The 27,567-nt window shown below is 34.1% G+C and overlaps 1 long non-coding RNA gene across 1 annotated transcript in view; it reads right to left on the minus strand.

The window, feature by feature from the left end:
* Positions 1-563: 563 nt before the first annotated feature.
* Positions 564-27,567, minus strand: part of LOC138138314 (uncharacterized) — a 30,827-nt gene continuing 3,823 nt past the window's right edge. Inside the window, exons 2-4 of the long non-coding RNA XR_011162006.1 lie at positions 26,688-27,003; positions 25,081-25,391; positions 564-609 (exon numbers count right to left, since the gene is read on the minus strand). This is a non-coding gene — a long non-coding RNA (uncharacterized lncRNA). The remainder of the gene's footprint in view (positions 610-25,080; positions 25,392-26,687; positions 27,004-27,567) is intronic.

Below are 27,567 nucleotides of genomic sequence, written 5' to 3' on the forward strand. Positions count from 1 at the left end.
ACGCTACCAAGTGTGTCGAGTTAGTACAAGGGTTCTTGAACAGAATTAGAGAACAAGTACCTTCTTCAGTCATTGAAACAAGAAATTTTGTTAGACACCATTTTTCTGGCGGACCTAGTCGGTTGCAGATAGTAAAGATCTAAATGAAAATGTCTTTGTTAACTGTTAATCGAAAAAATATCAACTGAATTATGTGAGACGATGAGAATACGTTGTCAGAATCAAAACATCCCTCAGTGGACTCATAAAGTAAGTGACAAAATCATTACGTGCCCTTTTTTAAAACTCGTCCACACCTGAGGACAAATTGAATTTTCCTTTGGGGCAGGTTGTCCCCAGAGCTCACAAAACAACGTTTTTTTGTTTTGTTAAGCTCGCCCAGACAAATTCCCTAATCGAATTTTTGTTGCTAGTTTTGACGTAATTTGTCCTCCATCAAAACGAACTAGCCCCAATTGCAGTGTTGCTTCGGCGACTGCTTACATAACAAACAACATCTCGTTTAGTTTGTTACAAGACGTACAACGTTGCGGCCAATGAGACATAATTAATAGCAGACTCACCTGCAGCTGGTGACAGTTTAGTGATGACGCCCCATCTCTGCTTCCACTGTAACAACAAGAGAGGTATTAGCTGTATGCATAACGAACAGGACACGGTCCTTTGTCATGCTCCACCCGTGGGCTCGGTTGAGAGCTCATGATTCCGGCTCGAATGTATCATTTTGTTCGCTCGTGTTATCGACGAATAGTTTTGTGTCGTGTGAGCTACTCGGCGAACATGTGTATTAGTTAGCGTTAGGTCCTTAACGACTCCTTTAACGGTTAGTGGGAAACTTTCTACCACTCTCGGTAAAAGAAATTTATCGCGCTTCAGAGTTTAGGAGTTGTTCTGACAGAAGGAGCAACATTACATACATACTGAACGTTGTGTGTTTAAGAAAAGGAGCACGTTAAACACGTTCTTTATTGAAATCAGAATAGTTTGCATTCATTCGATCTTGCTATTTATTCGACAAGAAGAGTTGCAATTCAAAGAGAAATTGCTCTGTTAATTTAAAATAAAATACAGCCTTTTACAGGCAGAGCACATAACAGCAACCTGAGTAATTAAAAAATGTTGTGTACACCTTGGTCGCGAAATTCTTTAACATCCTCGAGATTGTCTGCCTCCGCCGCAAGCGGCCTCGGCGACAATTTTTCTCTCGGTACGTTAAAGAATGATTTTGCGGCCTTGATATACAAATAACTACTACAGAGTGATCAACAAGAAACCAAATCAAGAGTGCTACCTCATCTTTTGTTTTATCGAAACGTATTTCTATCATGGATCAGCCGCTTTTATTTACTTGTTGTGGACACTCGTTTTGTTGGTTGCCTACCTCTCAAAAATCTATCATTAATAGCCTTTATAAATTTTTTGTAATTCATGAATAATAGATTTAAAAGCAAGTTATAATTAATTATTTATTATTGATTAACGAAAAAACACACAGTTACACAAAATTCCTTCATAAGGCACAATCTTGAGTTACAAAATTTTAAAAATAATTATTTTTCACAATTCTTTGTTTTGTTGTTTTCTGTAAGAAAAATGTAAAAGTTATTATTCTCTAAATTTTGGGTAATTGAGAACTTACTCGTATCTTTTCTAGCAGTGTTTAAAACATTTAAATTATTCCAAGGTCAAAAAATAAGTTTTCACAAAAACTGCTCAAAATGTTCTCCATTGTGGTCCAGACAGAATCAAACTCACCTCTCATAATTTCAAAAACCCTTATGAAGCTGTCAATTTGTTTAGGGTAATGTGTGGGTTTTATTTCTTGCAACACACAAAGGGAAACAAATTAATATCCTTCTTAAAAAATTTCTGATAAGTGCCATAACACAATTTAACTTGTTGTCTTAAACGCCTTATGGAAGTTGAGGGATGTTCCTTGATAATTTGTTGAACATTTTGCACCATTTCTAAAATTTGAACTAAGGACTGACCTGACTTCTTCTTAATGATGGGTTATGATTTGCTAAAATTAGGCACTATAATTTTAAGACATTGATAAACTTGTTGATAACCAATACCATCAGGTTCGGACATCTGCCTTAAAATTCTTCGGTATAAGGGGGTACAAAGTAAGGCCAGTCTTCATTTTCTTGTTTCACCCTCTTTCGAAAATAATCTAATAAAAATGCCTTCTCTTTAATGGTAAACCCCATTTTACAACTTATTCTGGGGTAATTATTGCTTACAACTTCAATAAACGTCTGTAAACTTTGCCGAAATCGAAGATTTGTTTTCTAGGTTAAATCACTTAAATTGTCAACAACAACAACCTTGAATTTTGAAATGTGACATTTCAACGAAGCATCTTCGTACCAGTAGCGTCGCGTTTGGCAATAAAGATGATAATTTACTTACTCTTACAAATGTAAAATGTTGCTCTTGTTAATCTTATAAATTGTTTCCCTTATCTTATAATAATAATAAAATGCACAATTATAATTCCAACGTCTAAAATTCATAAAGTATCATTTTTATTAAGTAGCGTTTGAGACCATAAATTGTCTACGCCCATGTTTTGACTGCTTATGTGCATATGATTTTGCTACGACGTGACCGATAATTTGCAACGCTTGCTCTGATTTGGATTCTTGTTGATCACTCTGTATTGTGCTCTATGGATCTTCACTGTGGGAGGATTAGCTTCTGTCACACAGTTTTATAAAAACTGCACTGATCGTTACAATAAAAAATGTGACAAATTTCCTTTGAAATAAGTTTTAGCTTTTTGCCAACCGATTTGACACCGAGCGCTTGTCTCGTTGACAGAACTAATCTATTTTCCTTTCGACGGTGCTGATAATTTACCCTAAATTTGAACTTAGTCAACAAGTTAGTTAGGTAAAGTTGAACTGCCAAACTTGATCCTAATCCACAAATAGAGAAGTTCATATCCGTATCCGTATCGTTGTGTATGCGGAGACAGTTCCACGGGGTGGAATTATCTGCGCGTTAAATTTTTAATCAGCGAAATCAAAGCCGTAATTAATTAGCGATGGAGAACTCCAACGATTACTGCATTAGGTGTGTCGCAGTTGGTCCGGCGTTATTTTCAGTATTCCGTGCAGCAGGAAAACGGTAATTGCGCTTAGCAGTTACAAAGGACCGACTCGTGCATTTTTAACCAGTAAATTACCTGTATCGTGATAGACGACGTTACTGTACCTATAGCATGTCGGGAGAATTGTTTTATGCTACATTTTGTACTTAAAAAATGTTCTTGAATTATTACGGAAGTGTTAATATTGAATTGGGACTGCTGACTGGTTAATTTCAATTAAAAAGGCCCCGCATAAATCATGCACCCTTTCGTGTCTGACACCTGTAAAAACTTGGTGCAGTTATTGACCTTTCGCTATAGTTTTCAACCACCAATTATCTACATGAACGAGGAAAGCCGTATCGATTTGTATCGGTTTTCAAATTTTGCCTACAGGTTTACTGAAGAGAGTGCATGGTGGTTGTCATTTTTAATTTAAAAACATAATTAGAAAAACAAGAAACATAATAAAAAATGCAAAATAAATTAATTTCTTTTTTTTTTACTTTTTCAGCTGTTAAAATGTTGTTTTTGCCTTACGCCACAGAAAATTGAATCTACATTATTTAAGTTTGTGATTTTGGTATTCATCGCTGTAGATTGTATTCTTGGTAATATTGACCAAAAATTAGAAGCGCTTTTGGAACACAGAGAATTCGAAATGACAATTCAAATACAGTTTCTTCTCAAATCTCTGTTGGTTTTTTAACACTGAACATAGTCCTTAGTTATTCCCTATGTTCAGTTTTAAAAAACGGTCGATGCATCTTGAATGACATTTCAGTCGAGATTTCGACCATTTATGTTTCGTGTATAATTGGTTGCGTAGCAATTCACAATGCATCCATTTGTGTTTTTTAAAACTGAACTAGGGAATAAATAAGCGGTTCAGTGTTAAAAAAATGTTCCAGTATATGAGGTGTTTACTTAAATTTATCCTCAAAGTAGACGTTGAAGAGTTAATCGTGAACGCACTAAAGTCCATTTTTTAATTATAGTCCGATGTATCAATTAAAAAGCAGAACAACTGTCATATTGCTATTTCTTTTCAACATAATGTAAACAAACTAAGTATTGAATTCTTGTACGTATTGTATTAAGCGTGTCCCACTATGCATCTCGCTTTAGCATGTGCGATTCGAGCAAGACACGAGTTGTACGTTTATTACATTAACGACGTCAAATTTTTAGGTTATGTTTTAACCACATTATTTGTGATAGTTTTGTTTAATTTTGCTTGAAATGTCCTCCGTATGATGCCAACGAAAAGCATGTGGACAGATTCATTTACAGATTTTGTGAATTGCAAAAATAATATTGGAATTGCCCGGAATCTTGCAAGACTGGAAGTTAACAGGTAAGGGGGTAAACTAATTCATAGAGTTGTTCTGTGTTCATGGCGTTGCCGAAACAAAATCTAGGAAGAAAGAAAGACAGTCTAAACGTGGTTGTTTAGTGCTGTTTTCAACAGTTTTTAATATAGCTGACCTATTAGTTGATATGTAAATAGTTATCAAAAGAGTTCGGAAGGGAGCGGTTTTTTGAAAGACAAAATTAAAACGGAGGAATGAATTTGCAGAAAAACTAAAAAAGCACGAAAGAACACAACTCAAAATCTTAAAAATTGAAATTTGTAATATCTGTCTCATGTTGCCTAAATAAATTTTCAAATATTGGTAGAACTTGCACTGCTGTCAAATATCGAAAGCAGACGCAAGTCATGTCGACTTCTTGATTCGGACTAAGCTAATCGGACTATAATAAAAAAATTGACTATACGGATTGCAGATCACGAATCAGCTGTCTAAATCTAACCTCACTTTTTGCGTTGTTTGTATTTTTACTCTGCTGACTGACTAGATATTCATAATTTTTAAGGTTTATTATTTAAAAGGCAATATGATTTACATGACCGTATTTTAATTTAAGCAATATGACATAGCAAAGCTCTAGCAGTAATAAAATTTAATATTGTTGTAATTATATTTGCAGTACAGACGTGAGGTGCATGTTAGTAGATATTTTTATTACAGTCTCGGAACACCACTTGAATAATTTTAAGATTTTCTGGTGCTAGTCATATTTATAACTAAATAAAAATTCCTAAGGACAATTTTTATTTTCCCGAAGTTCATCTGTTATTGTCAAGTAATGGAATGAAGATACCTAGTACTCAAGTCGATAAAAATCAATTTTCTTGTTTAGCGATACTAGACTAACGTTTATTTTACCAATGAAAGGCTTAGCTTTCCATTGGCTTGTTCCGATGATAAATAGATTTTTGATGGATATTGCTTTTCGCTTCTTGCATATTGAATGAACTTCATCATTATTTAAAAGGACGACAACAATACAACTACAATGAGCATGGATTATGTAAACCTCATTCTTTTATTAATCCTACCATCTCTACACAATCCTAAAACATAACCATACGTCCGACCGATATTTTCAGAACAGCTTTCAAAATCAAAATCTTTGCTTGTCTTATAAAATTGACAGTCCCAATGGGTTTGATTACGTAAGGTGGTGAAAATTAAGACGCATTTATATTTGAATTGAAAATGGCTTAATCGGGACTCAGCCTAGGAGATAATTAATTAATTTTTAAATACGTCGAGAACTTGGAAGTTGTTTTGTTCATTAAGCTCGCCGGTTTTATCTGCATTGATTTTTTCATAAAGTAGCAAAATTAAAGCCGTCACGTTACCTCACTGGCGTAACATAAATTTCGATCGTTATCATCGAAAAGGCTGGTTTTGTGTTCTTAATGCAAATAAAAATTAGGAATGCTCGCCTTGATTTAAATCTCGTGACACGTGTTCCACCTGCGCTCAATTCAATTTCATTAGGTTTTCTTCCGTCGAATATATCGACTGTCCCCCGACAAAAGGGTTTGATACTTGGTGTAAAATGGCTGTTACTTTCACTTATCTAAATTTCCTGGAAGAATGGCACTCGGAGTTGTGTGTGTCTCGACTGGGAATTGATTCTGTTCCGAAATAAAAACATATTGTTTGTTAACAGGGTCGGATGGAACGGTGGCGCTAAATCTCATGAAATTTCCTGTGTATGTGGTAAGACTACATGTCGTCATGCCTATGGCAACTTATAAGTCCTCTTGAGCTTCTCATTGTTACATGATAATCACGCAGGCTTGGGGATTTCATAATTTACTTCAGCCACTTAGGAGTTCCATTCTGCTCTGGCGTCAAGATGAACGAACTCACTCCCTCCGCGACATAGCATCATTGTTTCTACGTCTCTTCCATATAAGTACTCCCTTTTAAAGCGTCATGCCTACACTAAATATCCAAAACTCGAGGAGTTTTCCTTCGCTCTCTAAGATACAAAATCCATTTTCATCAGTTCTACGAAAACATTCTACTGTTGATTCAAGAGTAATTGGAATTCGACGATTTTCCAGACTTGCTAAATTATTAGCAAATTAAACAAGTCGCACGTACATATTTAAATACACATATAATGTAAATAAAGTGATCGAAGTTGTTATCAGAGCTTTACAATACTTTGCAAAAAGTTAAATAAAACCACTTAAAACAACAGAAAGTTCACTTCTTAAATGCGAATAAAATTCTTGCAGATGTATCAAGAAATAATACTTTATAGAATGTTCTCGATATGTACTTGAATCGTACGTACATCAAACGTGCGTGTTCAGCCAATCAGAGCGCTTGCTTTTATCCAATCAAAAATGTTTATCGCGATAAAAACGTCCTACTACTCTGTCATCTGTCAAAAGTGATTAAAATTGCATGCTACCCCTGTCAGTTTCTCAAATTGTTTTTAATAATTGTGTTTTTAATAACTGTATTAACGTTAAAGTTTGTATTCTGGAATTAATCTTGTCAAAAATAACACGACCTAATTTTTTATATCTGATAAATTTCTCACTTTTCACTTAAATATTTTTGCTTCAGACAATTTTACTCGTTGATATTTGAACGTTTTTATTCAAAGGTTAAACCCTCGAGCTAAAGCTCTCGGACCTAACCAGAATGAAAATTCGTAAAGTTGTCAAAGCAAAAAGTTTTCGTGAATTTGAAAATTTTATCCGATTAAAAAATTAGTTCTTGTTATTTTACCTTCGATTAAATCGATGCGGCATTTCTCCAACTAAGCCGGTGTCATCAGATGTAATTTCACCCATGTAATAAACGATGAGACCTGATCCTATTTTCTGTAGCAGATTTTGGCTTGTTTGGATTCACCTTTTTCTTTACTGCTTCAAATTACAACACAATTTTATAGCAAATTGTGTAGAAATCATTTGCAACATTGGTTACTTGATGCAGTAAAGGTGTTGGATTTTCTCATGGGCTATGAGTCATATCTGCGATGAATAAATATCAGTCTCAAGTAGACGCTACAGACCGACCGGAAAACATCATCGTTCGTTACGTTAGTGCCGTCTCTCTCTCTCTCTCTCTCTCTCTCTTTCTCACTCTCTCTGTCTCGTTTATTTGCATGTAAAGTAGTCGACGTTTTCAGTTTTCATTTATAGATTTTTCACTGGTTTATCGCTCCGCCTTAGCGCAGATATTACCAAGGTCACAGTCCATGAGAGAATCCAATACTTCTACATATTATCATTAGAAGCTCATTACCACTGTCTCAACTGTATTTATTCATTATTTTTTCTTCCATTAAGTTAATTAAGTTTTAATTTTCTGTTTCCATCGTCATCCCTATTAACAGAAACAGCAATGGTAATTTCTTTAATGTTTATCTACGTTATATTTTTTGTTTAAATTCTACAGTTAAATGCGTTTCCTTTAACGATTCTTGTTCTGCGAAAACATCCCCTTGAAGCACTTCACTGCTTAATCTAATCTAATCTTATCAAGAGATTGCTATCAGTTTTTTTTTTTAGTACACCCCTTTTAAAACTGTTAATTGATTCAGAATCATGCTTTTGATTCTTTATCTTGGACATTATCTTAGTTTTCAACTTCCAGAAATGTTCATTGTTTATGATTATTATTATGACATAAAAATCATTCTTGTTGCAACTGAAAGAAAATCTAAACACATACTTTACACAAATAGGAAAATATAATTGCGTGATTAAGGGCAGGGTTTCTTCGAATGGAAAAACCTATTCCTTCTGTCTGGTATCGTGAGAGCTTTTTTCCTTTAATGATAAATGACCAGGCAGATTGTGTTGTGAACTCACCAATATTTCTTTTCATCAGAAAAATGCATAGAAGGAGAGGCGATTATGATTTAAAATTAAAATGCGACCCCGTTTGTTTTGTTTGCACTTTTTCACTGCGGCAGCTTTAATGCATATTTAATATGAATGTAAATTTATTTATGTATAAAACATAATCGAATTTAATAATCTCCTTCCCCGGCAATATTTCCTTGTGTTCACGTTATTAAGGATAATGAGTGAATTTAAACAACGTGTTGTGGAAATTGGTCGTCCTGAGGGTGATTTTTCTGCATCCAAAGCTCGAAGCAAGGAATCTTTCGGTTGGGCGAAGGAGCTAGTCAATAATTTAGAAGAGACGGTCCTATTACCCACCTTTACTAGCAATTCTATTCGGTACTTTATAGGTTGGCTGGAGGGCCCCTGTACTGGTCCAAATAAATTAGAGGGCGTAAATACTGGAAGACGAATCGAAGCCCGAATTAATTCGTTATTTTTCGAGTAAGAATTTACTATTTTCCAATTAATCCGGCCCAGAGGGTACGACTAATTTATCACAAAATTTAATACAAAGTAAAGGAATTCTCACAGCGGGGTGAATTCCGGAGATACCAACTTTGGCATAAATTATACAACCGGTAAAAGTTGCAACTTCTATTGATAGCTTGGAACGAAGTTGTAATCTGGCAACATCTGGACCGGTTTTCCACATCAATCCCGAGCTTTGACCGACCGCCGGAATCCAGAAACCGTTCGTTAGGAATTCATGCGCGATTTTCCGACAAAATACATGTAAATATCATAAACGGAGATTTAACACCGACACGTCTTCACAATGGAGGAATTCCACGGACAAATCGATTATTGTTAGACGGAATGCTCCACGTAATTAATCGTCAATGAAGAATTTTTCAATTACTTCCCCTTTGCATCGGCGAAATTAAATTTGGAAGTTAAATTTCTTTGGCAACAACTTTATCCGACTGTGGAGAATACCTATTATCGATAATCTAATTGCTCCATTAAGTGCTCCAAGCCGTCGTCCTATTATTAGACTTGTGCGATTCCTAATTTCGGTCTCGTCAAATTGCATAAAGCCTAAATGCTTGCTATTTAAACAATCAAAGCGAGTTTAATCTCTTAATCTTCTTCCATCCACTCAACGGTTTGCAGTTAATATAATCGATCATTTTAAAACTAGAACCAAATGGACACGGAAAACGTTAAGCACTTCGCCAAATTACGAAGCTTCTTCCCGGAGAAATGTTCCGTCCTTCTCTGTATTGTCAAGTTCTGGAATATTAAAAAAGTTTCCCTTGACGACTTTCAAAGGGACGCTACAATTTATCAACTTTTTCCAGACTAAATAAGATGACGAATACGTTAAATCGCACAGATTAAAAAAATCTAGTGAGAATCTTTATCATAAAACAAACAAACTGAAATATGTACTTTCATGTTTCATTTTTTGTAATACATATGTATATTCTTATAATTCTGGTATTCTACCACTTCTTTAAGTTTTCCACAATAATATTTTTGAAGTAAAAAATAAAGTACTTTCAATTTTTCAAGAGACAAATCTTTTTTGATATTTTACATTGCTAAATTTGTATTATTTTTTAAATAAATCCGTTGTTCATTTAAATGTTTCTTCAAAGTTGGCGTTGAAGAGTCGATTGTGAACGCACCATGGATTACAGATTAACGATGAGCTCTTTAAACCTAACCTCACTTTTGCGATGTTTGTGTTTTTAGTCTGCAAACGAACGAGTGGTGCGTTCACAACAGGTTCACAATCGACTCTGTTGAATTCTGAACAAATATCGACATTACTACCTGTTTATTGTTTTGAAAGCTGTCTTATAAAATATTCTTGTCTAACAGGCAATTTCCAATTATGTGGCAATTACGTGTTTTGTATCGAAGATAAAGCAGATAACACCGGAACACCAAAATAATTTTTATCGTCCATAAATCAAGTCACGTCATTTGTACAGGAACTGACGGATAAATAGATATTTTTAAAAATCGACCCTTATTTTTCGGAGTGAATGTGAGCTAGCTGTGACTAATGATTTTAATTGAAAATTTTATTTGACAATTACTTAGACTATAAAAATTTCCAATTTTTTCTTAGGACCCAAAGTTTTCCAAATATGTACGTAGATTGAAATTTATGAAGACATTCCAAATGTTACTAACTGCGAAAAACAAACTTGGTCAAATCAACTGTTCAGAAATTGCACATAAATGGTATGCGTAGTACCAGTTGCGACCTTGACTTCCTTTCGGTCTTCAATCTCTGGGATTAGCACAAAAAGACTCACTTCTACTCTTAATGATACAATCTACTATTTTTCATAGACATTGCTGCAATAATATTTAAAGATCGACTTAACCAATTCATTTCAAATTTAGTGTGAATCTTCGATACACATGCCATTGTCGTTGATACCAAAATTTACAAAAAAATTTACATATTCTTTTTTTTTTACTGAACTGCTGAAATCATGGCAGCCATGCGGATTTTTTTCCTAGACTAGAATACCCTCTTAAACTGGGAAAACTAAAGTAAAAGAACGGCCAATTTCTCATAATGAAAGAAGCTTTTTCAGGAAAAAGAAGAGCATAATTATTCAACATCCACTACTCTAGAAACTAAACCCTTTTGAAGCTGCATTGAACTTGGTTTGATATATAAAGAAATAAGTGAGGTGAAGGATGAGACGGAGAAACTGATAGATCAAAGGATTCCAAATAGTGGAAAATTAAAAGCCATTTTATATCTCGACCGCTTCTCCAAATTTTCTCTCTTGATGAAGAGGGTACTGAAATATCGTCAGCGAGACCTTAATAATCACTAAATTCTTTCCATGATATTAAAATATTTTCCCTAAAATTAAATCAACTTAAATAACAATAGTGTTATTCACATGGACGAAAGGTAATGTTTTTCAAAAAAAATAAAAAACATAATATGTTCTCCTCACTCGATGCATGATTGTCAGCAACATTTAGTAATTTTTTATTATCTCGACAATGATGAATGTACAAAAATAAATTTCAGGATATAACAGTGGCGCCTACTTTGCATATCGATGTAAATTGTATTAAACGTCGCTCAGTGAAATGGGAAAATTAAGATAACGACGTTTATGTTGTTTTTATGGAGTTCCCTAGTCGTCAGGAATGATTTAATAAAATTTAATCGCGTTTTTACAATCAACAATAATAATTCCGAAACGAGGCAGCACTACGAGATACAAAACGTAGATTTAGGTGAAATGCGAATGCAACGCAAGACATAAAAAAGACATTCGTAAGAGTTATACACTCAATACAAATGTAAATTTTCTCTCTGCATATTTATATGTAAATTTATATTTATATGTACCAGAGGAAGTGAGTGGTTGCGCGCGCTTCTCAGGGACCAAAACACGTGTGCGAAAGCTCAAGTGCTTCGTAAAGCTCTAAATGAATTATTTAGTGAGAATTGCAAACGTAATGTAACACATGGGACAAGTTTAAGTGATTCATTGTCAAGGAAGAGCTTAGTAGTTTGAGGAAATAAAGACGTGGACAAAAAAGTTTAATGTTTACGAACGATTGGATTTCAGCCTGAATCCAATCGAAAGCTCAACTGAAAGACGCACAGTCTGCCTTGTATGCGTTACATGAGATCTATTATGACCTGTTACGGTTGGAAAACATCAAAGGGATAAGATTAAAGCGCTGCCATATTGTTTACAATTGCGGTTAATTTGACGTGGTCAAAGTTTTATCAAGTCCATTAAAATTCATCATCAACTCGATTCAGCGAAATGTGAGGCTAGTTCCGTAAATAAATTAGAAACAGAAAAAAAGTCTCTTTTGGACAAGCTGCCGAAGGAAAAACTTTTTAAATACACTTCATGTTTTACATATTTTGTGCTCCCGTAGTTCGTGTTCGTTTTCAGAGCAAATATTATTGTTCAAATATGTTGAGCAAACTTTGTTAGCTCGGACGTTTAACTACCCACCGTGTTCTTTGCTAAAAGAAACTCCTTTTATTCTTAACAAGTTAATTCAAAACTTGGCTGGCTGGCAAAATATATTCAAAAATTTCAAAATAAAAAATTTAAGAAAATTTGGATTAAGTTTTACGTGTTTGTAATGGAATAGTTCCAAAAGGTCTTCCAAATTAAATGTGACAGATTATTTGAATACCAATAGAGATTTAACTATTTCTTCTCAAAGTTGGCGTTGAAGACTCGATTGTGAACGCACCACGGCTCAGCTGTTTAAATATAACCTCACTTTTTGCTTTGTTTGTGTTTTTACCACGGCCTCCTAGATTCATAAGAGACTCGTCTCTTATCCGGCCTGTCGCATTCGATAAATGTCTGTTTTTGAAAATTCCCCGTATAGTATGTCCATCTAGCGACTTTAATGTGATCCATATATTAGTATATGCAACTAAAAATACGTATGAATAATGACATTTTATATAATAAATTGTCAAATTGAAAAACTAAGTGCAGTTGAAACTTTAAAAAATGCCACAAACAAAGAAAAAATGTTGTATTAGTTCACGACATAAAGTTAACACTTCTTATCATAATCTACCCAATGATATCACTTTAAATGCGGCATGGAAGACCTTCGAAGACAGGACTGAGAGATCATATCATGAGTGCCGCAGAATATGCAAGTAGTAAAATTTTACCAATATTCCAAAATTTAAGGACCAATGTAAATATTTCAGTCACCTTGCAAGATAGTTCTCTGGAAAAACTAGAAAAATTGTCTTCTTTTAGTTATTTGCCAAGTACCAATTTTCAAATTGAGACGGCGGCAACAGCTTTTTTATGTGGCTACTTAATTATGAAAATAACGAAGGCAATCCATGGATGTGATTATTGCTTGTCACATTTAGAAGATTCAAATTCGAAAAAGAAAATCCCGTTACTGGAATTAATTTATTACTAAGATAGAGGAAGGCTAAGTTACCCCAATGATCAATTTGTGGGTCTAGTATAGTTTGGGAATGAGAAATTGGAATTTTAGCTTCTTCACTTGCATCTTGCAATGGGTTTTGGGTAGGTTAAACATTATAGATAATAATGAAGATTTACGACTATGAGCAGTTCATTCCAGGAGGGACAAACAATCTGCATTTTGCCAATATTCGGCATCCCTTTTTAGTAACTAGCAATATTATAATCTTTACAATCTACCCTAAACCCATTGCAAGTGAAGAAACTTAAATTCCAATTTCTCGTTCGCAAACTATACAATTTTCAATAATTTCAATAATAGTAGAAATTCTACCAAGCATTCCAAAGGAAAATATAAATTTTGTTTTGAAGAATATCTTGGCCTCATATCTTTCGGGAAATCCACTAATTCATTGTCCTGTTCATGGTAAAATGTGAGTGAGACCCTTATTTAAAAATTAGAACTTCCTGTCATTCTAAATTTTTGTAACTCGCACTCACAGACAAATAACAAAAAATAATAAAAAAGAAATTTGTTGAAATTAAATTTACCGTTCATAAAAAATGTTTTTGATTTGAGATTTTGAAAAAGTGTCAGTATGTGTGCGTTAAAACTGTTGAAATAATAATTTCCTGCAAGGCAGGCAACCAGTACAACACATAAGCCCCGTATTGTGGCGCACCCTATAAAACAAAAATAATGCTTAGAACTACGAATGCGGCAGGTCGGATAAGAGACGAGTCTCTTATGAATCTAGGAGGCCGTGGTTTTTACTCTACAGACTGACTCAATTGAGAGAAGATGCAAAATTAATGTTTGAAAATTCAACAAGCAAATTATCCGTATACTCATGTGGTTGGAAAATCCTAATGAAGTAGTTTCAATTTTGAGGGTAAAATCATTTTCTATAAGACTTCTTCATTTTACTCAAAAACTAAGAGGTCTACGACTCCGGCTGTTAGAGATTAAAAGAAGCATCTTGAAAAGGAGAATCCAACGGTGTTAATTTCAATGGAATACGATATTTAGTAAGGGAGCAATGGTCAATTGAATCTTCAAATTTAAACTGACGGTAAAATAATTTCCTATAAGTCTTCTTCATTTTACTCAAAAACTAAGAGGTTTACGACTCCGACTGTTAGAAATTAAAAGAAGCACCTTGAAGAGAGGAATCCAACACTGTAATGCTTAATGGACTGCGATATTTAGTAAGGAAGACATGGCCAATTAAACCCCAAATTTTAATACAAAATAATATATTTTTTTTAATTACTTCATTTTTCATCCAAAACAAGAGAGCTACGAGTTCGACTGTTATAAACTAAAAGAAGTACCTTGAAAGCAGGAATCCAACGGTGTCAATCTCAATGGAATACGATATTTAGTAAGGGAGCAATGGTCAATTGAATCTTCAAATTTAAACTGATGGTAAAATCATTTTCTATAAGTCTTCTTCATTTTACTCAAAAACTAAGAGGTTTAGGACTCCGACTGTTACAAATTAAAAGAAGCATCTTGAAGAGAGGAATCCAACACTGTAATGCTTAATGGACTGCGATATTTAGTAAGGGATGCATGGCCAATTATTATATCCCAAATTTGAATATGTACAAAATAATATATTTTTTTAAATTTCCTCATTTTTCACCCAAACCAAGAGGGCTATGAGTTCGACTGTTATAAACCGAAAGAAGCACCTTGAAAAGAGGAATCCAACGGTGTTAATCTAAATGGAATACGATATTTAGTAAGGGAGTAACGGTCAATTGAATCATCAAATTTAAACTGACGGTATTTTCTATAAGTCTTCTTCATTTTACTCAAAAACTAAGAGGTTTACGACTCCGACTGTTAGAAATTAAAAGAAGCATCTTGAAGAGAGGAATCCAACACTGTAATGCTTAATGGACTGCGATATTTAGTAAGGGAGGCATGGCCAATTAAACCCCAAATTTTAATGCAAAATAATATATATTTTTTTTAATTTCTTCATTTTTCACCTAAACCAAGAGGGCTACGAGTTCGACTGTTATAAAGTAAAAGAAGCACCTTCAAAAAAGGAATCCAACGGTGTTAAGTTCAATAGAATGTGATATTTAGTAAGCGAGCAATGGTCAATTGAATCTTGAAATTTAAACTGACGGTAAAATCATTTTCTATACGTCTTCTTCATTTTACTCAAAAACTAAGAGGTTTACAACTCCGACTGTTATAGATTAAAAGAAGCAGCTTGAAAAGGGGAATACAACGGTCTTTATCTCAATGGAATACGGTATTTACTAAGGGAGCAATGGTCAATTGAATCTTCAAATTTAAACTGACGGTAAAGTAATTTTCTATACGTCTTCTTCATTTTGTTATTAACATTAGCCAAATGAAATGGTTTAACATGAGAGAATATTCAATATGTTTTATATTCCTTTTCGTCACTCCTGCAGTATCCTCTCCGATTCCATGAAACGAAACTTCGACGTCTACCTAAAAAAGATAAAAAGAGTTTTTTGCTGAGTTTAAATAAAACGCTCCCTAATTTAAGTGTCCCTCGTGTTTCTAGATTTTGCACACTCGACACTGCACAAATTTCCGTCTTTTTCCTTTCGACGTGTCCATCACCAATTATCCAAGGACACAATCTCCTTACATTCTCCCATCTTTCAAGTGTTCGTTAAGCTCCTTTACGATTGCGTGCAATAATCCTCCAGCATGCCTCTCTTTTATTAGCAATGTTTCTGTTTTATCTGCTCGTTCTTGGTGTTTTTACGTTGTTCTTTTTCCCCTTTTTAAACGTAACGAGCAGACGATGCGTCTGAGGTAAAATCCAGCACTGTGATTTTCCGGTGACCACGGGTCAAATGAACGAACGATTCAATGCCTCGTTTATGCGCTTTTATATAAATCAACGCCATTCTTTACATAATTCGAGTGGGTTTATGGGACGTGGGGATTGATTTAAGAGACTCAGTCGTCGTTAAAGTGCGCGATACTTCCAACCTGATATCGGTTTAATTAATTAAAACACGCCACTGATGCGGACTTGCCAAGAAAACAACAAGTAACGATAAAACAGGAGTGAAATGTGCGAAATCGATGGGGAATCGCGTTGTCGTCGTAAATTTCGAAAATTTTCCAGTCGAATGCAGAGTGGAGTCTCGGTTGATACCGGGACTTAAGCAGCAATCCCTCGGGAGTAAAAAGAGTAAGCAAGTGACATTCAAGTGGCTGTTAAGTTATTAGGAAACTTATGCGTTGTTGTGGAACCGCCGTCATCCTTCTACGCCAAGGCGCTGTTTATTTTTGAGGGGGAAGTTGCACCATTAACAGTGTGCTCTATATATCAGTGCCAGTTAAATTCCACCGTGTAACAACCATTGTGGTTTCACTCCGGCCAATATCTGGAGCGTGGAGGAGACTTTCTGGTAAGACGACTCCGCGAAGGGAACCTTCAAGTTTGTGTTTAATCGAAGTTGTTTCGTAGCCCAACTCTTAATGAGCTCATGATTATTATTGACTTTGTTTTAATTGTTCCTCGTTTAGATCTCCGGAATTGTCAATCTGACTCGCAATATATTCCCTCACTGTTCTCGGCACTACTTGTGTAATACTTCGTCTCGTTAAAGACCAATTAGACCACGAAAAAATCTACCAAGTTAAACTGGAAAACTTCTTAACGCCGCCGTGAGGCGTCCGTGGCTACCAAAGCGAATATTTTATTAGATTTTACGGTGCCTTCGTAACTTACATTCCTCTCGCACGATAGCGTGTAAGTTACCATATTCTAGATAAGAAACTGTTCCTCGATCCAATATTTAAATGATTTGTTCACGACTCAGGCCGTGGAAATTACTGGGAAATCATTAATTTTAATTTATCAGTTCCCAGTGATAAAGCTGCCGCTCTTTTCCCTCTAATGGAATTATCGAGGTGAGTGGGTTGTGTATTACGGGAATGAAGGTTACTCATGCTATTTTTTTCATGTCTAAATCAATCTTTACGAATGATAGATTGCCCTATCGTTTAGTTTAATTTATTTTACCTAAACACATAATTTATTTAATGTAATGTGAAGAACGCATTTATTTCTATTGTGTTTATTGATAGGTAATCTGATAGACTTGTAACGTTTCTCTGTAATTTCTTTTTAATATCGCAATAACAATGTAACAGATATCGATTCATTTCTGCATGATTTTTTCGTAACTCAAAATAAACAAAGGACTTTGGAAATTTTTATAAAATTCAAAATCTAAGAATACAGCCTCTGCACAGCTTTATTAGGAACAATTTTCTCAAAGTTTATATGAATTATGTCCATTACTAATCTTCTTAGGAGTTGCTTGCTCAAAGACTCATACTTTTAATGAAGGTGAAGATTCTCCTGTTGTTTTTCAACAACGCAAAACAATAAGAAACGATCGTTTTCTTCATTTTTCAGTTCTGTGAAAAGTAAGCTGTAAATGTGCCTATTTTTAGAGGCGGCAAGTTATAGGCGGTGCAGGTTATGACCAGTTTAACTTTCCACATCATAAGTAATGAAACTTTCTGATCGATAATGCAAAGCGGTATTTATTTTAAATCTAATTAATATTTCACTTTGTAGGTTCCACAAATAAATTATCTGAGTCAGTTGTGTGTTATCAAAAGACCGATGTCTATTACACGTAGCAAGTTGTTTCTCTATTTTTAAATAATAAAATTGAATTAATGAGCCCGACGGAATTAAAAATGCAACCCACAATACACTTGGAACGTAACGCTGAATATTTACGGCGTCCATGTCAAGCTTTACGTTCCAAATGTATTGTGGGTTGCATTTTTAATTCCGTCGGGCTCATTATTACTGGTGAATCACCCTGTATGTAAATGTAATTATTTTTAATAAGTTTTAAGTAGTATACATTAATGAAATTTAATTCATATTCCTAATGTAATAATTGAAAATTACTTTGTAGCCTAAATGCACAGTATTTAAATTCTAGTAAAAGTGTTTTTATTTTTTGTTAGAGAGAACCTAATTACTGATAATTGGTGGGCCATTCTGTATTTAGCAAAAATGTTAATGATAAAAACCATTAGGCCGTAAGAGCAATCCCTAAAAAATTAACCAGTGAAAAACTGAAAAAGACACGAGTTTGCTTTTATGAGCGATCTAAAATATTTATTGTGATGGAAAAATCTCATTAGTACAGTGTACAATGCTGAATAATTTTGGTGGCACGTAAAATGTATTCAAAAACTATTTTTGATATAAAAATAGAATAATATGTGAATGGAAAAGACAGAGTCTAATCAAGCGGAAATTCTCGTGATAGAGAATTAAATCTACATTTATTCTTTAAAAATATTTCAAGTGGTAAAATAACATTCAATATTAAAAAATGAATGCTTCTAATGCGCAATAATCCAGCACAAGCAATTTTGAACACGTACAAAAGCAAAACTTTTTCAACAATTTTCTCACACGAGAAGTCATGAAGCTAAGAGGATTAAAATCGCATGATCGTATAGAAGAGACTAAAAATATTAAATAGTACGGAATCACAAATATTTTAGCCAAGCAAGAAATGTTTAGTAGTATCAGAGATCCTAAAACAACCACTTTAAGTGCAAATATAACTCAGTAAAAACTTTGTGTTTTCATTACTTTTGTAACGAATGTTCAGGAATTAATCCGTTTGGATAACCTCTACATTTTTGAACGGGTCTGTTTAGGAAATAGTTGACGTTTTGTTCACGTTTTAGGTTATCTCAGCTAAGTAACGACGGGTGTTCAAAAGTATGGCTAAATCAGACCATGAGAGTTTTTGAAGAACAACTTTATAACTAAAGTAAACAATATGACTATGTAAAAAACATATTACTTACTTGAATTATGAAAATTTAAAAGACGCAAAAAATATGCATGTTTTTGATTTTTACGGAGAAAAGATATTAATACATTTTTTAATTATAATTATTGTTGAATCTGACTGCAAACTGTGTCATTTTCTTGTTCTACAAAGTTGAACTATACTATCGGGCCTTCAAATAAATATATATTTAGAGTAGGCGTTTTAACAGTGTAAAGTAATTTTTGTAGGTAACCAATTATTCTCCGGAGTTGCATAGTAAGCTTTTTCCCAATTTCATATTGTCATATTCCGTGGAGGGAGAATAGGGAGAATGCACTACAAAAATTAAAAATATTTTCTAACCTAATTTTATTTCGTTAAAATGTCAGGCGTTTCTTGTGTCATTTTCTACGCTGCAAAAATGTTGCCAACAATTGAATTTCCATAGGTTGCTCTAAATATAAATTTATTTGAAGGCCCGTTACTATTTCATTAGGTATAGTAGAAATAAAAAAATGTGAAGTCGTTTGTAGGTTTTCCGGTTACCATTACTCTCGTTCGCTTGTATCTGGTAAATAATTTATAAGATCCATTTCACATTTATTTTCTAGTGGAACTATCTAACGAACAGATAATATTTTAATGTAAAATGCAATAAGAGATCAATAATTGAAGATTACAACAAGGCAAAAGTGAGGGTCGGCGAGAGAAATAAACTTATGTCTTAATCTTCTTGTGGCAGTTACTTGTCCGATAGTCATTACTGATTTTTTTTCTAAACGATAAACACAGCTGTTTAAATGTGTGCAATTAATTTTCCAGTATCACTTCATTGAGAGCTATAAAATTTAAAAAATCGATTTTGAGCAAAAAAAAAATTCGTGCACGCTCATAATTCACAATTAATTCAAACAACACATTTATGAATTCGCATCACAAGAAAATTGCTCCTATTAGTTTTTGAATTAATTCAATTTGAACATTAACCGCGAAAAAGGACGAAGATTTGTCATAAATAATTATCTCATTGTTGATAAACAAACAACAAACATCTGTTGAGAACTTTTTTAGTAAGTCTTAAGTCCCTACAGGGTATCATAAATAATCCATTTCTACCTCTTTTGTGGAAGTGATCGTCCAATTTAATAATCTAAATTTTGCACTGTAATATCAAATTCCATTTATTTCAAAACCGGTGATGTTTTCAGTAACACAAAATTTTTCCCAAGTGTTTGAAAGGACTCATTGAAAAATTTACCTGTTTCATTAAAAATTTTCAAATCTTCAACAGCGATACACAATCATTACTGAACTTTTTGAGAATTTTAAATCGATTCGAAGTGGGTGTTTTCGATCGGGAGGTAAAACTTAAATCACCCTGTATATACAGCAGCCACTAAAAGCTTGAAATAATGGAAATATTTTTATTCCCATTGAACTTTTCGAGATGAACTCAGACAGGTCAAATTAATTTTTTTAACAGAATCCGAATACATATACATAAAAATTGGGGGTTGTCATTTAAAAAAAATAACAATACACTGTTTTTCTTTTCGTTTTCCTCTTTTGTCAATTGTATTTCACTATTTCTCAAAACGATTTCCTTTCTCTATTAAATGTCGAAGTGACGTAAATATTAAACAGTTTTGAGAAATAGTGAAATACAATTGACAAAAGAGGAAAACCAAAAGAAAAACACTGTAATGTCACTGTGCGGAAACGGAAAGGGGCAGAAACATTAAAATTCTCAAAAAACGTTGCTTTAAAAAAATTAAACTGATTAGCTCGAGTTCTTGATTTTCATTACTCTAAATTTTTGGACCTCACTGTATACAAACACACTAGTTTTCCTTCGACATTATCGCCTTATTAAATGTTCCCTGCTTTGTCCTGTGAGTGATTAACAATGTTGACAGCAGATTATCCCAATTTAAATGATGACCAACTACTCGCAAGTGTGTCAGTACTGGTGAACAAAATCTGGAAATGGATATGAAAACATTCCATAAAATTTGCCCAAGGCTCTTTATTGTGGATGAAGTAACAGTAACTCCAATCATTAAGATTTACCGTCTCTAGACAAGGCACATAACTTTCAAAAAGTTATTTTGTACAATTAAAAAAAAATAATACTACAAGAATTTTCTGACAAATTCTTCAGAGTAGATTTTAAACGTACTAACAACTCTCAGTAGAGTTTTAGCGTAATTGTCCCATTAAAATTAAGAGCTCAAAGTGAATAATTCCATTCATATCCCATCAAACGCATAACAATTCTGTCCAAAAACGGTTCATTCTTTAGTCGCCAAAGGAGCACAGAGCACATTAATCTCTCTGTTTTAGATTCGCTTCGTTTAATCGTACAGCACACATAATCCCAATTTAGATACTTTCCTAATTTTTTCAGATCCTGTCGAATAACCTTTCATCATCCTCTCATTTACTCAAATCCTTTTTTTTTTAATGGAAACAGCGCCAACCGAGAATATTAGCACAAGTCGAAAAACTGAACACAATATTTTTGGTTCAGTTACACTTAATTGACCTCTGGGGTAATAAAAACGACAGGAGCCAATTAATGGATAATTAAAAGAAACATATTCGGTAATGGGTCCCGGGAGAATAGTTTTAAACCGATTTGCTCGACTCTTTTTGGAGTTTTCATTTAACGCTTACCATTTCAGTGAAAAACCAACATTTCATCGTGTCACGCAACCCTTCGGTTTTTTGAACCTCTGCGAAGAGCGACATATTCCGTTATCGATTTTAATCCAATTGATTTTTTTCCATAATCCGTCTTAAAAAATGTAAATCCTCTCAAGTTTTTCCATCACGGCGAAACAAGCACCCCGGAATTGGAGCGTTGGTGAGTTATAGCGTCATAATCTCCGCTAATCGCCTCAGTTTGTTTCTGTCGATAAAGAAAACTAATTTCACATGTATGCGGTGTATTATTGTAAGTCGTGGAGGGATGATAGAGAAAAGGTATTAAGACGCGTCTTATCGATCACTCTCGCTAATCCTTCATTTTTACCCCCCCGAAACTAAACTTCTATAATCTGGCTGCTAAGTAGATTTCATGGCGTGTTCATTGAAGAGATACTGATAAACTTCTGCCAACTGTTCCATCCTCGAATCATTTGCTTTTCATAAACTTTCTCATAGTTAAGCAAATTTCTATGTTTTAACACCGAACCAAACTATTCTCCTGAAAAATTGCTTCACTACAAGACAAACAAAGTAAGCCAAGTTGGCGGCGTCACAGCTCAAATTCCCTACGACGGAATTAATTTAACCACTCCAAGAGAATGTTAATTTTAATAAGGCAATGCGCGAGTTTTCACAAAAATCAAATTATATTTGTACTCGATATTGATTTTCTTTCGTGACCAAAATACATTAGTTCACCTCCATCAATTATTTTAATGTATTATTAATATAAGTTAGTGTATGCTGTAACAGTGGGCAAAGCCGACTTTCCTGAAAATACCCGATAATTATAGAGCAAAGTTTCAGCCGGCTGAAAAAATACCCGAATGGGTATGATAATTGTATTATTTTCTCATATAATTACGATGCTATATGAACTCCAATTTCTATATTAGGTATTTCGAGCAATGTACTACCAACTAACATATTGATGTTTGTTATATTTTATTCAATAGCTACATCCGTTATCACGCCATTAAAAATGGATTGCTGGGTGTGAACCTGCCTGAATTATGTATCAGCTGAACGTTTATTTCAAATATTTACTTTGGTTGTTAATGTTAACAAAATATCGCAAGCGGACTTGGATCATGCAACCACTTATTCAAATTTAATACAGGGTGTTTCTGAAATAGGTGCATTAATTTTAACTGGTAATAGAACTCGTCAAAAGGAACAACTTTTCTATTTACCATTTTGCCGAAAAACGATGTTTAATTCCAAAAAAAATTGGAGAGATTTTTCACTAAAATAGTTCTACGCCACTAAATACTGCAATGGCTAATTGAGATAAGCGCTAATATGAAAAAAAAACACGTCAATTTTCATCCAGAAAACGTGTTTTAACGCCGAAATCGAAATTAAAACAAATCAACCCGTATAGCAAAAAATCCACTTCATAAGAATCTGGTTGTTTCACGTTTTTAGGTAGCTTAGTTTTGGAGATATGAACGGTTTTAGGAAAATCTTTTCTACTTTTTTAAGCCATTACGCAACGTTTTTGGCCAAAATGGCAGAGAAAAAAGTTATTCCTTTTGATGAGTTCTATTACCAGTTAAAATTAATGCACTTATTTCAGAAACACCCTGAGTATGCTATCAAAACACAAAAAAAATAATTTCGGTGCTATAATTATTATGCGCAGTAATAAGCAAGAAGAAAAATTATTTTAAAACAAAGCAACGTCTAATAAAAATTGTAGATTATATCATTAAGAGTAGAAGTGAGTCTTTTTGTGGTAAGAGGTTGAAGTCGAGGTCGCAACTGGGCGAAGCACAAAAAGACTCACTTCTACTCTGCATTATAAATCGAACAATAACATCTATCTAAAGAAGTAATTTGTTTTTTCGATAATAAAAAACATTGGTCTAAAGAAAATTATCTATCTGATTATCGTCGACAGAATCTTCTTATTCCAGGTTTATAAGTAGAACACCCTCTCATCTCAGCCCTTCTTGTTAAACAAGAACTGCTAAATCCTACTCAAACAAAGCCCATTACAGCTTTATTGAAAGTGCTTTACCTTTACCCCGACATATACAAAAAGGACTTGAATCACTTTGCACTCCAAAGAAAGTAACACGGAAATGTGATTTGTAGTTACTCTTCAAGTTATTTTTTGTACTATAATTAATTATCATATTGTAGCAATTCTAAAACTGCGCTCAGGCTAAAAAAAATTATAGTTGGCAATTCGTTAAAATTTCAATTATCAGATGTCAGTCTTAAAAGTTACGTTGGTGATTTTGAGAACGTTGAAATCTTGATTTTCATAAAGGTGTCCATTATGTGTGACCTGTCGGTTGTAAAAAAATCATGCGGAGCTCTAATCGTATTTACGAACTAGAGTAAATGTTCGAAATGTCTGCCTTCAGCTTCCAAACATAATGCTACTCTCTTCGCATCATGTTTTCAAATGACCTTCGCAAAGTCTGTACATCAATTAAATTGCAGTTATCGGTAATTACTTGCATTAATTCTGGAATTGTACCGGGCCTGTTTTTGAACACGTTGTTTTTCAGGTATGAAAAAACAAAATAATCAAGGCAAGTTGTTGGTAAGTGCCTTGAAAGTCGAGAATGACAGTTATTATTGTAATGACATCTGATGACATTTGAATTAAATTTTTACGTGCTGCCAACTGAAGTGTATTAATCATGGCCGTCTCGATTTTTTAATTTTCGATCGCAACAAATAAGTACACCAAGTACGGATACGTTAAACTGTGCCATAAATATTGCAATTTTTTATTTTATTATTAAGACGTGTTTGGTGTATTCATGGTTAAAATTATGTTACAATTAATAATAATTTAAGTAATAAATATACAAGTTACGCTATAAATTCCAAAAATAAATTATCCCACCGCACTTTGAAGTAATTGCCATCATTTTTGTCTGAAGCATTAAAAAAATATTAATTACGACATCAATCTAGATAATGCACTTTACGTCTGCTCGCCGAACACTGACACTTAATAACAAATGAAAAGTTTGGCGGATATTCAAAGTTATCAAATTTTTTGAGCGAAATAAGTTTGATGAAAAGAAGTTACACAAAACTTTCCTAATAATGTGTGCCTAGTTTTCAAGTGGGACCAAATTTCAAGAGATTAATTTCTCTCATTACACCGCTCCACAAAATGAATTTATTTCAAAATTATTCAGTAATTTTAGGACACTCTTCTTGACAAACAAATTCCGCATTCAAATGTAAAATTTAGCGGCGACCTCACGCACATATCACAAAACATGACACTCAACCATGCAAAGACCCAGATTTAATAATACCTTTTTGTTGTCCCTGAATTTCAGCCATCCTGCTATGACGGTTTGATCCGGAGTTGTCGGAATTTCCGTAAACAGTTGGTCCCCTTCTCCATCGGAATCTGTCAGAATATCATGATTGCTGCCGATGCTCCTCGCCGGCGAGCTGCAGCAGGATTCGGTCAGTCTCCTGCTGAGCAGCGGCGAGTTGTAGGCGCTTTCGGACATCGCCCTGCACTCTTTGTCTTATTAATTATAAGCGACAAAGTTTTTTGGTTCGGGTGTTTCCTCCAGATATTTACTCGCGCCGGAGCTTTATTTGCAGTGGCAAAGAGCTGTGGGGAGATACGAGTATTAATCAAGTTTACATAACCCTAAACTGGTTTGTTTGGCCGAAATATTCCTTAAATTCGCCGCGAATTTAATAGAGTTGGGCTCGATGTTTGCTCGGTTTGACGACAAGGATGAAATCAAGGACGACATAATAAATAAATCCAATTTAATCCTGCCACACCGTTTTCCGGATTAGTTTTTTTCAGTTTTTGGTAACGAATTAGAAAAGTTAAAAAGGGTTCGGTGGCAATAAAATCTGAGAAGATGTTCAAGAGTAAATAAGATTTTTTCATGAAACGGAGTGTAATGTCTGGGAAATGTTTAACTGGGGCTCGGGAATATCAAAAAAGTTATGTGATTATTCTCAGGCGCAATCTAGATGATACATGAATCTGATTTGTTGTTCCGGTGGCTGAAAACAGATTGTTCCTGTGAAGCAATTTTCTGAAATTAATTAGTCCAGGTTTAATTGCGGCCATTATCAAATGAAGCGCAATTAATTTTTCTCGTGTCAAAAATTCAGAATGAAGACAACAATTCGTCACCTCTTTAATTACGTCAGTCCCTTATTAGAAGTGCAGCGCACACGAACCCTCGGTATTGTCTCGCTTTAATGACTATCACTTTTGCTTTGTTTGAAAGCACAATGAGTGTCTGAGCATTTGGGGAATTTTTTTGTCGGTCAGATGATTATTAGCTCGCCCACCTCTGTCGACATTTTCCCCAGTCAAGAATTATTTTCGTTAATAAAAGTAAAACGCGGCCGCGCTGAATTTTTCTCTCTTAATATGCGAGATTCGTATTAATAAAAGCTGGAGTTGACAAACTCTAATCTCTTAAATAAAATATTCTGAGGCGCGTCCCGAAATTAATTCACCCGAAATGCAAATACCGCGATATACATTTTTAATTCACGAATTAAGGGTGAAAAGTTGAAATCTCGAAAATCGGCGCGTTTGTCCCTTTCGCATTTACAATAAATCTTCATTTGGAACTTTCATACATATATTACCGAAAAATCCTGCCTGGTTTTTTCTGTTGCGGTTTCTTGATGTGCCAATCCATCTGGGACAAAGAGTGACCGACCTCAGAGCACAATAACTTGAAAACTTATTATTGGAAAGTTTCAAAACTTTTCTGGCGCACACCGAACTTGCTCAAATCTTCAACTCTGAAATATCAAGTGCGACGTTTCGTCTCCTTCGGCCAAATCCAAAATTTCCTTTTAATTTCATACGTTTACGAAAATTTCTGCCAAACAAATAGTCCACATAACAGATTAGGGATGAATGATTTACCTTCAGATACCTGGGCGCATCCTCGTATGAATATTGCAGGACGATAGCAGGAAGGCGAGCAGTCGGTTAACCGATAAACAAACCGAACACACTTTTATTATTCAAAATGTGGTGGTTTAGGAACAGACGACACAAACACACGACCACACGGCACGTTTACTAACGACAAATACGAATCGTTTGATGATATTTTTTACGCACGGCTTAAGAGACACGAAAGTCAACTTTCAGATATGGTTACGGTATGATATGATGATGTTTATTCGATATGAAAATCGGATGGATTCGATGTTTTCATAAGAACACCCAAATGCACCTGAAACGAACAGGAGGATGTTATAAAAGTGTTGTCGAGTGAGAGCATTCACATAAAAAGCCAATAAAGACCAATGCTCATGAAGAAGCTTTTTCAGACGGAGATATAAAAGCTTGTAAGCATTGCCGCTTCGCATTATCCTGAATTTGTTGCGTTTCTAAAATTTATACTCTCTTTGCCACATCAAGACATCAAAAATATCTAAAATTTAGTTATCGCTATTGAAAATATAACTAATGGGGGTAATGAAAGTAATGCCAATAATTTAAATTTTGTAATTTATAATTCAACAAATATTTATTACAAAATTATTTTTTTAAATTACCGGTTTGCTTTTAATTAAATTTGAAATTTATTGTAAAAATTAATGATTAAATTTTGCGAAATTGTTTTAATTTTAATATTTGATATCATTTATGTTCATCTAAAGTTGAAACTGATCGCAAATATGCTGTAGTAAATAACGTGAAATTACTCTATAAATTAAATATGTATATGAGTGCAAATAATCGTCATTTTTCAACTAGGAGGAATGACACGAGAAATTACATTTTCAGGACTGTT

The sequence above is a fragment of the Tenebrio molitor genome, chromosome 9, assembly GCF_963966145.1.
Source record: "Tenebrio molitor chromosome 9, icTenMoli1.1, whole genome shotgun sequence".
Lineage (NCBI taxonomy): Eukaryota > Metazoa > Arthropoda > Insecta > Coleoptera > Tenebrionidae > Tenebrio > Tenebrio molitor.